The 14986-nt window shown below is 48.2% G+C and overlaps 1 long non-coding RNA gene across 2 annotated transcripts; it reads right to left on the bottom strand.

Moving 5' to 3' along the window:
- Positions 1-10479: 10479 nt before the first annotated feature.
- LOC123182847 (uncharacterized) lies at positions 10480-13972 on the bottom strand. Of its 2 annotated transcripts, XR_006492333.1 has the most exons (3): positions 13469-13972; positions 10951-12043; positions 10480-10869 (listed from the first exon to the last, which is right to left on the bottom strand). It is a non-coding gene; the product is annotated as an uncharacterized lncRNA (long non-coding RNA). The 2 variants fall into 2 exon arrangements; XR_006492332.1 differs by having other exon boundaries at positions 10951-13972.
- Positions 13973-14986: the final 1014 nt, after the last annotated feature.

Raw genomic sequence — 14986 nt, 5'->3', positions numbered from 1 at the left:
GTCATACTACTTACGACCAACGTCTTGTTATGATTCGGCGGTATTGTTGGATGAAGCGGCCGGGACCAACATTACATGACCACGTTCATGAGACCGGTTCTACCGACGTGCTTTTGCACATAGGAGGCTGGCGGGGTGTCTGTTTTCTCCAACTTTAGTTGAATCGAATTTGACTACGGTCGGTCCTTGTTGAAGGTTAAAACAACACACTTGACGAAAAACCGTTGTGGTTTTGATGCGTAGGTAAGAACGGTTCTTGCTAGAAGCCTGTAGCAGCCACGTAAAACTTGCAACAACAAAGTAGAGGACGTCTAAATTGTTTTTGCAGGGCATGTTGTGATGTGATATGGTTAATACATGATGCGATATAAGTTTTTGTATGAGATGATCATGTTTTGTAAAAGTTATCGGCAACTGGCAGGAGCCATATGGTTGTCACTTTATTGTATGAAATGCAATCGCCATGTAATTGCTTTACTTTATCACTATGCGTTAGCGATAGTTGTAGAAGCAATAGTTGGCGAGACGACCACGACGCTACGATGGAGATCAAGGTGTCAAGCCGGTGATGATGGAGATCATGACAGTGCTTTGGAGATGGAGATCAAAGGCACAAGATGATGATGGCCATATCATGTCACATATTTTCATTGCATGTGATGTTTATCTTTTATGCATCTTATTTTGCTTAATAGGGCGGTAGCATTATAAGATGATCCCTTAACTAAATTTCAAGGTATAAGTGTTCTCCCTGAGTATGCACCGTTGCGAAAGTTCTTCGTGCTGAGACACCACGTGATGATCGGGTGTGATAGGCTCTACGTTCACATACAACGGGTGCAAGACAGTTTTGCACATGCGGAATACTCGGGTTAAACTTGACGAGCCTAGCATATGCAGATATGGCCTCAGAACACTGAGACCGAAAGGTCGAACGTGAACTATATAGTAGATATGATCAACATAGAGATGTTCACCATTGAAAACTACTCCATCTCACGTGATGATCGGACATGGTTTAGTTGATTTGGATCACGTGATCATTTAGATGACTCGAGGGATGTCTATCTAAGTGGGAGTTCTTAAGTAATATGATTAATTGAACTATAATTTATCATGAACTTAGTCCTGATAGTATTTGCATATCTATGTTGTAGATCAATAGCTTGCGATGTAGCTCCCCGTTTATTTTTGATATGTTCCTAGAGAAAAATAAGTTGAAAGATGATAGTAGCAATGATGCGGACTGGGTCCATGATCTGAGGATTATCCTCATTGCTGCACAGAAGAATTATGTCCTTGGTGCACCGCTAGGAGACGGACCTATTGCAGGAGCAGATGCAGACGTTATGAACGTTTGGCAAGCTCGGTATGATGACTACTTGATAGTTTAGTGCGCCATGCTTTACGGCTTAGAATCGGGAATTCAAAAACGTTTTGAACGCCACGGAGCATATGACATGTTCCAAGAGTTGAAATTGGTATTTCAGACGCATGCCCAAGTCGAGAGGTATGAGACCTTTGACAAGTACTTTGCCTACAAGATGGAGGAGAATGGCTCAGCCAGTGAGCATGTACTTAGAATGTCTGGGTAGTACAATCGCTTGAATCAAGTGGGAGTTAATCTTCCAGATAAGATAGTGATTGACAGAGTTCTCTAGTCACTATCACCAAGCTACTAGAACTTCGTGATGAACTATAATATGCAAGGGGATGCCGAAAAACGATTCCCGACCTCTTCGCGATGCTGAAATCGGTGAAGGTAGAAATCAAGAAAGAACATCAAGTGTTGATGGTTGACAAGACCACTTGTTTCAAGTAAAAGGGCAAGGGAAGGAAAAGGGAACCTCAAGAAGAATGGCAAGCAAGTTGCCACTCCCATGAAGAAGCCCAAAGCTGGACCCAAGCCTGAAACTGAGTGCTTATACTGCAAAGGAAATGGTCACTGGAAGTGGAACTGCCCCAAACATTTGGCGGATAAGAAGGATGGCAAGGTGAACAAAGGTATATTTGATATACATGTTATTGATGTGTACTTTACTAGAGTTCATAGTAACCCCAAGGTATTTGATACCGGTTCAGTTGCTATGATTAGTAACTCGAAACAGGAATTACAAAATGAATAGAGACTAGTTAAAGGCGAGGTGACGATATGTGTTGGAAGTGATTCCAAGGTTGATAAGATCACCATCGCACACTCCCTCTACCTTCGAGATTAGTGTTGGACCAAAATAAATGTTATTTGGTGTTTGCGTTGAGCATGAATATGATTGGATCATGTTTATTGCGATACTGTTATTCACTTAAGTCAGAGAATAATTGTTGTTCTGTTTAAATGAATAAAACCTTCTATGGTCATATTGAAGGAAATATGCCCTAGAGGCAATAATAAAGTTATTATTTATTTCCTTATATCATGATAAATGTTTATTATTCATGCTAGAATTGTATTAACCGGAAACGTAATACTTGTGTGAATACATAGACAAACAGAGTGTCACTAGTATGCCTCTACTTGACTAGCTCGTTGATCAAAGATGGTTATGTTTCCTAGCCATTGACATGAGTTGTCATTTGATTAACGCGATCACATCATTAGGAGAATGATGTGATTGACTTGACCCATTCCGTTAGCTGAGCACACGATCATTGAGTATTCTGCTATTGCTTTCTTCATGACTTATACATGTTCCTATGACTATGAGATTATGCAACTCCTGTTTACCGGAGGAACACTTTGTGTGCTACCAAACATCACAACGTAACTGTGTGATTATAAAGGTGCTCTACAGGTGTCTCCAAAGGTACTTGTTGGGTTGGCATATTTCGAGAATAGGATTTGTCACTCCGATTGTCGGAGAGGTATCTCTGGGCCCACTCGGTAATGCACATCACTTAAGCCTTGCAAGCATTGCAACTAATGAGTTAGTTGCGGGATGATGTATTACGGAATGAGTAAAGAGACTTGCCTGTAACGAGATTGGACTAGGTATTGAGATACCGACGATCGAATCTCGGGCAAGTAACATACCGATGACAAAGGGAACAACGTATGTTGTTATGCGGTTTGACAGATAAAGATCTTCGTAGAATATGTGGGAGCCAATATGAGCATCCAGGTTCCGCTATTGGTTATTGGCCGGAGACGTGTCTTGGTCATGTCTACATAGTTCTCGAACCCGTAGGGTCCGCACGCTTAAAGTTTCGATGACAGTTATATTATGAGTTTATATGTTTTGATGTATCGAAGGTAGTTCAGAGTCCCGGATGTGATTATGGACATGCCGAAGAGTCTTGAAATGGTCGAGACATGAAGATTGATATATTGGACGACTATATTCGGACACCGGAATGGTTCCGGGGGTTATCGGATATATACCGGAGTACCGGGGGTTACCGGAACCCCCCCTGGGGGTTTAATGGGCCTACATGGGCCTTAGTGGAGAAGAGGAGGGGCGGCCAGGGCAGGCCGCGCGCCCCCTCCCCCTCTAGTCCGAATTGGACAAGGAGGGGGGGCGGTGAGGGAGTCCTGAATTAGGGGGTCCTCGGACAGCCGGACTATATCCTTTGGCCGGACTGTTGGACTATGAAGATACAAGATTGAAGACTTCGTCCCGTGTCCGGATGGGACTCTCCTTGGCGTGGAAGGCAAGCTTGGCAATACAGATATGTAGATCTCCTCCCTTGTAACCGACTCTGTGTAACCCTAGGCCCCTCCGGTGTCTATATAAACCGGAGGGTTTAGTCCGTAGGACAACAACAATCATACCATAGGCTAGCTTCTAGGGTTTAGCCTCTATGATCTCGTGGTAGATCAACTCTTGTAATACTTATATCATCAAGATCAATCAAGCAGGAAGTAGGGTATTACCTCCATCGAGAGGGCCCGAACCTGGGTAAACATCGTGTCCCCCGCCTCCTGTTACCATCCGCCTTAGACGCACAGTTCGGGACCCCCTACCCGAGATCTGCCAGTTTTGACACCGACATTGGTGCTTTCATTGAGAATTCCACTATGCCGTCACCACAAGGCTTGATGGCTCCTTCGATCATCGGCAACAATGCGGTCCAGGGTGAGGTTTTCCTCCCCGGACAGATCTTCATGTTCGGCGGCTTCGTACTGCGGGCCAACTCGCTTGGCCATCTGGAGCAGATCGAGAGCTACGCCCCTGGCCGTCAGGTCAGGTTTGGAAATTTAAACTACACTGCCGACATCCACGGAGACTTGATCTTTGACGGATTCGAGCCTATGTCAGGTGCGCCACACAGTCACGACGAGCATGACTTAACTCTGTCGTCGGACGGTGTTCGAGAGATCACACCTGTGGCTACTCCGGCCCTGGATCCGGAGTCGATGGCGCCGTCCGAGGGCGGGTGGATGGACCCCGCCTCGAAGGCCACACACTCAGTGGCGATAGAGCCGAATACTGACTTCACCCCCTATGAGACCTGTGTCACCGGATCCTCGGATTCGTCCCCGGCCACAGGCCCCGAACCGCCTGCGTCCATGCCTATCGAATCTGATTGGGCGCCGATCATGGAGTTTACCTCCGCGGATATCTTTCAGCACTCGCCCTTTGGTGATGTGCTAAATTCATTAAGGTCGCTTTCCTTGTCAGGAGGCCCTTGGCCGAACTATGTCCGGCTCGAGGGGGAGGTGGACGACGAAGAAATTCATTCCCCACCCACCACCCACTTAATAGCCACTGCCGATGACTTAACTGACAAGCTCGATTTCGACTCCGAAGACATCGACGGTAGGGACGATGATGCAGGAGAAGAACAGGAACCACCGCCCGCAGGGCGCTGGACAGCCACTTCATCACACGATATATATATATATATATATATATATATATATATATATATGGTGGATACACCCAAAGAAAACAATGACGAGGAACAGAAGGATGCACCGAGGGATAGTTCCCTCGAGAAGCAACCAAAGCGACGGCATAGGCCCTGCTCCAAATCATGCCTCGGCAAAAACAGCGATAACAGCGCAAGAAAAAATAATACCCCGGTCGACTCCAGAGGAAACAACGACCACACGGACCTAGCGACAGAGCGGGACGAACCAGCGGACGGTGAACATAGTACAAAGCCGCTGTCCGATCACGGCGATGCCGAGGATAAAGCTCATCAACCTCTCTCCGAAGAGGAAATAGTCCGGACGACGATGCACACATAATCCTGGATAGGCACTTGGAACAAGAGAATCTCCACAGAAGGCTTATTGCCACCGCGAGGAGTCTGGAGAAGCAGAAGCAAAGGCTTAAGGCCGCGCAGAATACGCTCAACAGTAGATGGAACAAAGTGCGCGACACTGAAGAAAAGTATGGTGGCAGTCGCCACACAAAGAGCTATCCAAAGCGCAAGCTGTTGCCTGAATTCGATGATGAGGCCTTAGAGCCTACACAGCCGAAAAATAAAACGGCAACCGGTCGGATCGACCACCTCGTGGCCGCGATAGGGCGGCTAACGAGGCCGCACATAAGTCAGCACATGATTCATGCGATGACTTGCATCAAAAGCCGGCGTGACCAGATCCATCTACGGATCTAGGAAGCACGCTCCAGCGCATAATCAAAACCGAACACTACAACCGTCAGAACGCCATGACACATCCAAATACAGGGGTGCCGCGCACCCCCTATGTTTCACCGATGAGGTGCTGGATCACGAATTTCCAGAGGGATTCAAACCCGTGAACATAGAGGCGTACGACGGAACGACAGACCCTGGGGTCTGGATTGAGGACTTCATCCTCCATATCCATATGGCTCGCGGAGACGATCTCCACGCCATCAAGTACTTGCCCCTCAAGCTGAAAGGACCAGCTCGGCACTGGCTGAAGAGCCTCCCCGAAAATTCAATTGGAAGTTGGGAGGAGCTTGAGGATGCTTTTAGGGCTAACTTTCAAGGGACCTATGTCCGACCTCCGGATGCAGACGATTTAAGTCATATAATTCAACAGCCTGGAGAGTCAGCCCGAAAGCTTTGGAACACATTTCTCACTAAGAAGAACCAAATCGTCGACTGCCCGGACGCCGAAGCTTTAGCAGCTTTCAAACACAGCGACCGAGACGAATGGCTCGCCAGACACCTCGGCCAAGAAAAACCGAGGACAATGGCAGCCCTAACAAGCCTTATGACCCGCTTTTGCGCGGGCGAAGATAGCTGGCTGGCCCGTAGTAGCACCAGCGACCCAGGCACATCTGAAGTCAGGGATGGCAATGGAAAACCAGGACGCAGTAAAAGCAAGCGTCGAAATAACGAAGACAGCCCAGACAACACGGCGGTAAACGCCGGATTTAGGGGCTCTCGACCCAGTCAACGGAAAAAGCCTTTCAAAGGTAACAGAGATGGACCGTCCAGCCTAAACAAGATTCTAGACAAATTATGTCAGATTCACGGCACCTCCGATAAACCTGCAAATCACACCCACAGAGAATGCTGGGTCTTCAAGCAGGCCGGTAAGCTAAACGCCGAACACAAGGGGAGGGAGACACCAAGTGAAGACGAGGATGAGCCTCGCCAGCAAAACACTGGGGGGCAGAAAAATTCCCACCAGAGGTCAAAACAGTGAACATGATTCACGTGACGAAGAGGAGGAGCAAACACGCACTCCGAGACGTATGCGCCGTAGAGCCCGTCACCCCCAAGTTCAACCCTTGGTCGACCTGCCCCGATCACTTTTGATCGCAGGGATAGCCCGACCAATGTCCGGCACGGAGGATCGGCTGCCTTGGTGCTCGACCCAATAATCAACGGATACCATCTCACCCGAGTCCTCATGGACGGCGGCAGTAGTCTTAATCTGATATATCAGGACACAGTCCGCAAAATGGGGATAGACCCAACGAGAATTAGCCAAAGCAATACTACCTTTAAAGAGTAATACCAGGCCCAGAGGCCCGCTGCACGGGCTCTCTCGTACTAGAGGTTGTATTCGGTTCTCCCGACAACTTCCGAAGTGAAAAGTTAACCTTCGACATCGCTCCATTCCGAAGCGGCTATCAAGCACTACTCGGAAGAACGGCCTTCGCTCGTTTTAATGCAGTACCGCATTATGCTTATCTTAAGCTCAAGATGCCCGGTCCACGCGGCATCATCATAGTTAGCGGAAACACTGAGCATTCCTTACGCGCGGAAGAATGTGCGGCAGCTTTAGCAACCGAACACTAAATGGCCTCTCCAACTCTCATAAACGATCGGTCGTCAAGACCGCAGACACGGCTAGACGAGTCCGGTGCACCACTAGCTGTAACAGCTTAGATAAACCTGAGATTGAGTTGATGAATATACCCCCGTAGGTGGTGCTAGGGGCTTCCCGCATGTAAAAAAACAAGTCTACAGTTCGGCTCGACATTATTCTGAATTTTAATGGTTTATTAAGAATAACCAATTTTTCGCATGACAAATTTCATCTAAGTTCTTCTCTTTTAACAGATGATAATCGTGCTACAACCTTCCAGAATACGGCACAACGGAGACACAGGCGCAGACATGCAGCAGGACCCCGCTCAAAGGTTTCTTTTTAGATTAAGACCCTGTGTAAACCTTTCTTACTGTCTCTTGTTGCTTCACACCCCCCGGATACTCAACATAACCGAGAGGGATGCTGGCGTTATTGCCATTTCGCCACCTTAGACTAATGCACGTACCTGGAAATCCAGGGTTCAAGGGTGTTACTCAGCCCGGTATATGTTGTAAAGACCGAATACCTTAGGGAGTGTTCGGCGTCGCGAGTTTGGCCTTATATGCATCAGCTCCGAATCATGTCTTTGGTCAAATGTTGGGTTTGCCCGGCTCCCGTGTTTTGCTACCTTACGTTCTGCTCTATCGGCTAAGGTGGCATCGGGAGAACTACTGCAATTGTGCCCTGATTCATCTGGACGAGCACCTCAGTAGAGAAAGCCGAAAACTGACTGTCATGATAAAGCGTGAGACTGGTCAACCACTCAATGACTTAGCGGAATCTTCGGGATTCCTCCGCATTAACGAAGGGCCGGTTTTCCCGGTCATGTACGTATGCGCCCCGTACTCGGATGAGCGCAGAAGTACCAGGGGCTATATAGTAGCCCCACTGTCAAACTCCTATGGTTAAGTGAAAGTGTTAAAGCAATATAGTCCGATTGCCTCGTTCGCCGCGCTACCACCTCCTTAATGGACCAAGACGTTGGATCAAGTGTGAACACGCGCTTTTGTGGGGGCTGAAGCCGACGACTGCAAACTTTCAGGTATGTATATATATATATATATATACATACATAAACGACCGCACAGGAGGCATATAATACTTTCAGGCAAAAGTATAAACACAACCTTTATAATCATAATAGCATTGTTTTTACAATTGGGATACATGTCACTAGAACATGATAATCTTCGATCACCGAGCCTCTATTAAACGAGCGCCATCTAGGACTTCTTCAAAATAGTGCTCGGCCGATACCCGGCCTACGGCCGAACTCTGGGTTGCAATAGCGGTGGCCTCCATCTCTGCCCAATATGTCTTGACACGGGCAAGAGCCATCCGCCCACCCTCTATGCACGCCGACCTCTTCACACCGTCGATATGCGGCACAACACCAAGGAATCGTTGCACTAAGCCAAAATAACTATTCGGCGTTGGTCCTTCTGGCCAAAGATGATCCACAATAGACCTCATGGCAAGCCCGGACAACCTATGGAGCTCGGCCCACTCGGCCATTTACTCATTTAATAGCAGCGGACGCACTGGAACATTGAACTGCGACCAGAACAACTTTTCCACTTCGTGATCTTTTTGATCTTTGAAAAACCCGGTCGCATCAGCAGCACTCGCTGCCAAATCCAAGTACGCGTCTGCAGAACTCCATAATTGATCCAGAAGGGCATACTTAGGATCTCCGAACTTCGTCCGCAACAAAAAGGGCTTCCCAGCCGCGATATCTCCGGCTTGACGTAGCTCCTCCTTCGCTGCTCTAATTTTAGAGCGGGCTTCCTTGGCTGCTACCATGGCTTTCTCCAGGTCCGCCGTCTTCGTTTGGCTTTCCTTTTCAAGAAGCTCATAACGGTCGGCGGAATCTTTCAACTCAACAGCCATCTTGGCTATTTTCTCTTTGCTCTGGCAATGCGCAGCCTGTTCGGCTCTTAGCTCTTTGACCACCTTTAGGGCGGCCGCATCACTCTTCCTGGCTTGCTCCTTGGCTCGGGCAAGTTCCGCCCGAAGGGTCTCCACGGCGGCAGCTCCATCTGCAGTCACAGCATATTACAGATACTAGCAAGATGCCCGTGCTACGCTACGGATCAAATAAGATTAGGTGAATTTAAGTTATAGTCAGGAACCAATATGTTGTTAATGTATTCAAACATTGACTGAAGTGATGTTTGACAATAACAAATGTATTGCGACATTGACTGAAGCAATGTTATATTGTTGACATGTACTCCATCCATTCCTAAATATGTCTTTTTAGATATTTCAATATGGCCTACATACGGATGTATATAAACATATTTTAGGGTGTAGATTCACTCATTTTGCTCCATATGTAGTCTATATTAAAAATATCTAAAAAGACATATATTTAAGAACGGAGGATGTACATATCAAGCATCATCAAACATATGGTTTTCAATCAATAAACCATCTGATCGAAGCCAAAAAATTTCTTCTCCATCTTCACCTAGCGAGAAGACTTGTTCTCCCTACTCACCTTTCGCGTTCCTCACTATCATGTATCAAGAAAAACCAACCTACACCCATGTGGGAACTTGCGACGACTACTAACTTCATATTTCGGTCCTAGTCCAATGGATTAAACCTATCTTGATCCACCACCCACCAATGTCGCGTGTATGTCATCTCATTATATGATGCAGCATGCCGACCATGACCAAAAGATAATGATGACATACAAAATAAATCGATGTTTTAACATTCCAAACCCCTTTGCAAGATTTGACGAAAAAAGAATCATATCAAATATCACATAATAGTATCTTGAAGATAGCAATCAAGACAATATAGCACACATACTATAGCTTGAGCACACTTATATATGGTTTCATGACAAACAAGAATCAAGTAGAAGTGGTTAACTAAATGCTTTGCTAAATATGCACACGAAAAATGAATCTGGATACAATGCCACCATGAAGAGAAGAAATATTCCAAACATAACCTACACAGCTAGTTCCACTTAATTAGTTACATACCTTAGGCATCTATGAGGCCATGGAATCATTTGTCAAGCATAGTATAGTCTTCTTTTAGTTGTTTGCTCAAAACATATGTGCCAACAATATTAGTTCTGTGGTTTTTGCTTTCATCCAACTGCTAGGACATCAGACAATCACTACATCATATATAAATGTCTGATATGTTCAGACAAAAGGAAGAAAACTGAGCCTGTAGAGGGTCTGTAGTATATTTACATAAAAGGAAGAAAACAATGAACAACACTTGCAATACATTTTTTACCAAGCAAAGAAACAAAATGTACTATAAAATATGCTTTGAAATCATGTGTATATAGAAGAGATACATACACAAAATTAGTACCGGACCTCTTGTAACCCCAGGTCGTATGCAACAGAGACAATCCTAAATAACATACAACTATACAATTGTGGCGTTGTTCAGCAAGAAGACGGCTTGTCTTCTATTGGTAGCTGGGCACCACCCAAACATACAAGAATTACAGAGACAATCCGTTCAGTCAGAGCAATAGAAAATTGTTCATGAACATACAGCTTCTAGATCAGTAGTCCTCACTGAAGCCTGCTCTGGACTTATTTCAGCAGCAGAAAATTGTTCATGAACATACGGCACTTCTAGATCAGTAGTCTTCACTGAAACCTGCTCGAGGACTTATTTCACTGCAGATACATATACTGAGAGAAATTAGTGTGATTTCTTTGAAACAAACTAACACAAGAATAGAGACGTGATGGCCTCACCTTACTCGTCAGTGACCCCTCTGCGAAGCTGCCTTCTATATTCTGAAATCCGCAGAAAAAAATCAAAATCAGAGACATGTTAGAACGAGATTATCTCATGAAATATGCACCTAACCGACGGCAATCGGCAGCTAAGATGGCACCAATAGAGAAAAGGACCTCATTCCCTTTATTGGCAATTTCAGGTCTAGCTCTTTACTTAGCCAAGGTGCATCTCGTCTTCTCTTTCAATACCATTCTTATTATCTACTCATTCTCTTTCATTATTATCCTAATGTCTGCTTCTTCTTCTCCTCCATTACCTCCTCATGTTTTATTTCCTGTCCTTCAGGTTCAGAGTTCACACATCCTCTTGATAACTGAATCATCACCTTCTTCTTTTTTATCATCCTACAAAATTATTATGTAATTCGGTACTTGCAGGTTTCAGAACTTGCACGAATCTATACCACAGTCCGCACTCAGGAAACATTTATTTTTTACATGCTGCCATAATTAAGGGATTTTACTAAATGCACATGTCATTGTAACAGTAGTATACAGTAGCACAATGCACTGAAATAAGGGGAATAGAGACGAAAAGAATTGTTAGCCTCAGCCTGCAGGCTGTCAAGCATGACTATAACTATAAGAAGGATACACGCATACAAATGTGTTGTGGAATTTACATGACATCATAACGAGCACATATAGATCCATCCCAGGAATATCTTGTTCTATTTACTTCATCCCCTAAAACAAAGCAGTATAACAAAGTACTAAATTTCCCAAATGAACCACACCAGTAAATTGCTTCTCTCTATCTCTTCTACTAAATCAATTTAGACAAAGAAAGAATAACTGGGTAATATTCAGATAGAAACATTCCTTTCTTATCAAAGCCACATATACATAATGCAGAACCAATGTGTGTTAGAGGGTGAAGATGGAGAAAGCTCACCAGCCGATATCACCAAAAGGAGGACCTCCTATGGTGTATGAGGCTTACATCTAATATATCAAGATCAAAGTCTTCTCACCGTTGCCGGCTACGTATCTAAGTAGCGGATGCCACTGCATAGCCACCAGACGCCTACCGCTATAGCACCGATCCCTTTTCACCAACAGCATACATATCTTCATATCATAAAGTGAGTACATAGTAGCAGCAGTCGTAAACAGTAAGCAAATACCAACATTAACAAAACCAGTAGCACCATGAACAAAACCGCAGCAGCCTACTGCTGCTTTCCTCTATGATCTCTTTATATATGCTCAAATAGGGATATCCTCTCTCTCGCGACCGCGTCGCCCGTGGGCGACCGGCCGCGCGACCGGTCTCCTCCCTCCAGGTCCCCCCTTCCTCCTCCCTTCCCGCCGCCGTCGCCGGCGCCGGCGGCCGGCTTGGCCCCGGTGCTGCTGGTGGCGGCGGCCTCCTTGCCCTTCCCCTCCCGGTAGCTCTCTGGCGCGGGCGGAGCTGCTCCGGGGGGTGCACTTAGGCGACGGCGGTCTGGCGTGGCGGCGGGGTTCCATGGCGTGTGCAGGCGAGCAGCTGGGCGGCGGCGCCGCCGTTGGCGGCGGGGCGGCACGGCGGCGGGATCTAGCGTCGTCCGCTCGGCCCAGATCTGGGCCCTTCGGGCCCTATCTGGGCCTGGGCGGGCCGGCGGCGGGGATGGTCTCCGGCGTGGCTTCTGGGAGGCGGGGGAGAAGCGACGAGCGGCTGGGTGCTGGCGGCGCCGACGTCGGCCTGCTGCATCGTGGCCGGTGGGGCTTAACGGGCCCGCGTCGGGCCTGGCTGGGCTAGGGGTGGCCCAGCATGCCCCACGGCCGCGTCCGGACGGCTACCGCGACGGTGCCGGAGGCACGGGCCTCCCGCACGACGGCGGTGGAGGTGATTCCCTCCCGCTCGGCGTTGGTGTTGCTGCTCCCATCGTGGCGCGCTTCTCTCCGGTCCTCTTGGCCACGTGGTGGTGTTCGTAGTGAGGCGGCGTGGGTGGAGGCGCTACTGCGTTGGCGCATGGTGGTATGTGACGGTTTAGCGGGTCGGTTCCGTCCAGTTGGGCGGTTGGGGTTGGATTGCGGGAGAAATCCCTGCCGGCTTCGGCCCCGACGCGGTGACACCTGCGGGTGCCACCATTCCTTCCTGGAGAGTGTCGGTGGTATCCATCCCCCACCTCCTTCCGCGTGCCGGGGGAAACCCTAGGAATCGTCTGGGCAGCAGCGTCGTCGGTGTCGCATCCCTTCTTGGAGGTGCTGCTTGGTACGCGGTGGTTCAAAGCCTCGGTCTGTGGTGGTCTGTATCCGGTGGGCGCCGCGGTGGCGGGTCATCCGCGCTTTGCCGAGCTGCCGTGGTTGGCATTTGTTTCTTTTTCTTTTTCTTTTGGTGTGTTGTGCTGCTCGCCACAGCGATCTCTGTACTCGGTGTTGGTTGGTTTGGAAAACAAAGCGGGGGAAACCTTTTTCGGTATATGCTCAAATAGTAGTATATCAGGGCAGAGCAACAAAATTAACAACATTAGAGAAACCTTGACGCACTCACCAGCCAGCCAGCGCCCATCCCACCGTTCACGCCCTCCTTCCACGTAGCTACTCCCCAACGTCCACGCCTTCTACTTGAACGTCTTCTTCCTCTGCCCCCAAAAACTCCTGCTCAGTGTACCGCCCAGCTCAAGCTCCACTGTGCGCAGGGGGAGAGAGGAAAAGGGAGGAGAAGGGGGAGCTCCTGCACGGCGCCCTCAGGCGCATGCGCACACGCATATAGCACGCGCGTCATCGATCCAATGGCGCGCCTCGCACGCGTTGGCATGGGGAATTGGGGGCATCAGTGCCATCATGGGCGGTGGGCCGTTGACCATGGCGGAGAGGATGGGCTCGATTCGTCCTCTCACGTTGTGGTGCTCCTTTGGGTGTCGAGATTGGGACTGTGTTCGGCTGGAGCAGTGGGAGTGTTTCGCCGGCGGGAGAGAGGATGGGCTTCGGTGGCCAGAGATAGGGTGGGTGGACGTGAGGCGCTAGAGATCTGTTTCGTGAGAGGAGGAGAAACGTCTAGACTATTCTGTTTTGGCGCTCAGTACAATACGTCTTACCTCAATCTCAACCTTAGATTCAAGATCGGACGATGCAGAAGATCCATAGGCAGACACGCCATCATCATCAACTCATATTTTTATAGGAGTAGAGACTAGCATCATGCTCCTCTTAATATATGTTGACCACCGGAGAATACATACCCTGTGCCTCGTCAAGCCGCTTGTTTACAAGCACGATGTCGGCATCTGCCGCATCAAGTTGCCGCTTCAGTTCGGCAAACTCACCAGTCCGGCTAGCCACCGGACCCTCAGCCACCTGCACATGAAAGCAGTACGGTTATTACCTGGGACTATGATCCTCTATTTGCCGCCTTTTTCGACAGCAACTAGAGTCTCAGGGGCTACTATCTGCATAGGGCACACCTAGCGTGTGCGGTACCGTCAGAAATATACATATTACTTTGCGTACCTCAAAGCCTCTCAGTAGGCTCATAAAAGCTTCATGCAACCCGCTTTCAGCGGATGAAATCCTCTCAACCACCGTACACATTAGTATACGATGCGCTTCTGAGATAGCCGCTTGCTCCAGAAGACTCATCAGTGCGTCCGGTCGTGCGCCGGACAGTCCCGGACTCTTTTTGTGGCTCTCCTTAGGAGCCGAATACTCCAGACTCCGGGTGGCCGAAGGGTTACCTTCTGGCCTTGGCGGATCAGGAGAAATCCTCCGTGATGACACCTCAGGGTCGTCCGCCTCACGAGGCGGGGAGGCACAGGGAGGCGTTTCGCTCTCCATCATCTCCGGAAGAAGATCCCCCGAAGACGAACTCTGTCGAGAAGGGCTACGATCCGAACTACAAGACATACGTCTCGGTTATTGTTCTCAGAAATAAAGTAGGATATATTTACTATGAAGTACTTTTGTTTACTTACAACTCGGTGGAGGGCTGAGCCCCTTGCGGGCATTGTGCGGTAAGGACACCCTCCGAGGCAGGGCCCCCTGGCGATGATTTCTTCCCTCGTTTGGAAAC

Source organism: Triticum aestivum, chromosome 1D (assembly GCF_018294505.1).
Source record: "Triticum aestivum cultivar Chinese Spring chromosome 1D, IWGSC CS RefSeq v2.1, whole genome shotgun sequence".
NCBI lineage: Eukaryota > Viridiplantae > Streptophyta > Magnoliopsida > Poales > Poaceae > Triticum > Triticum aestivum.
The sequence above is the reverse complement of the archived record's forward strand: the minus strand, read 5'-3'. Positions and strand labels throughout refer to the sequence as shown.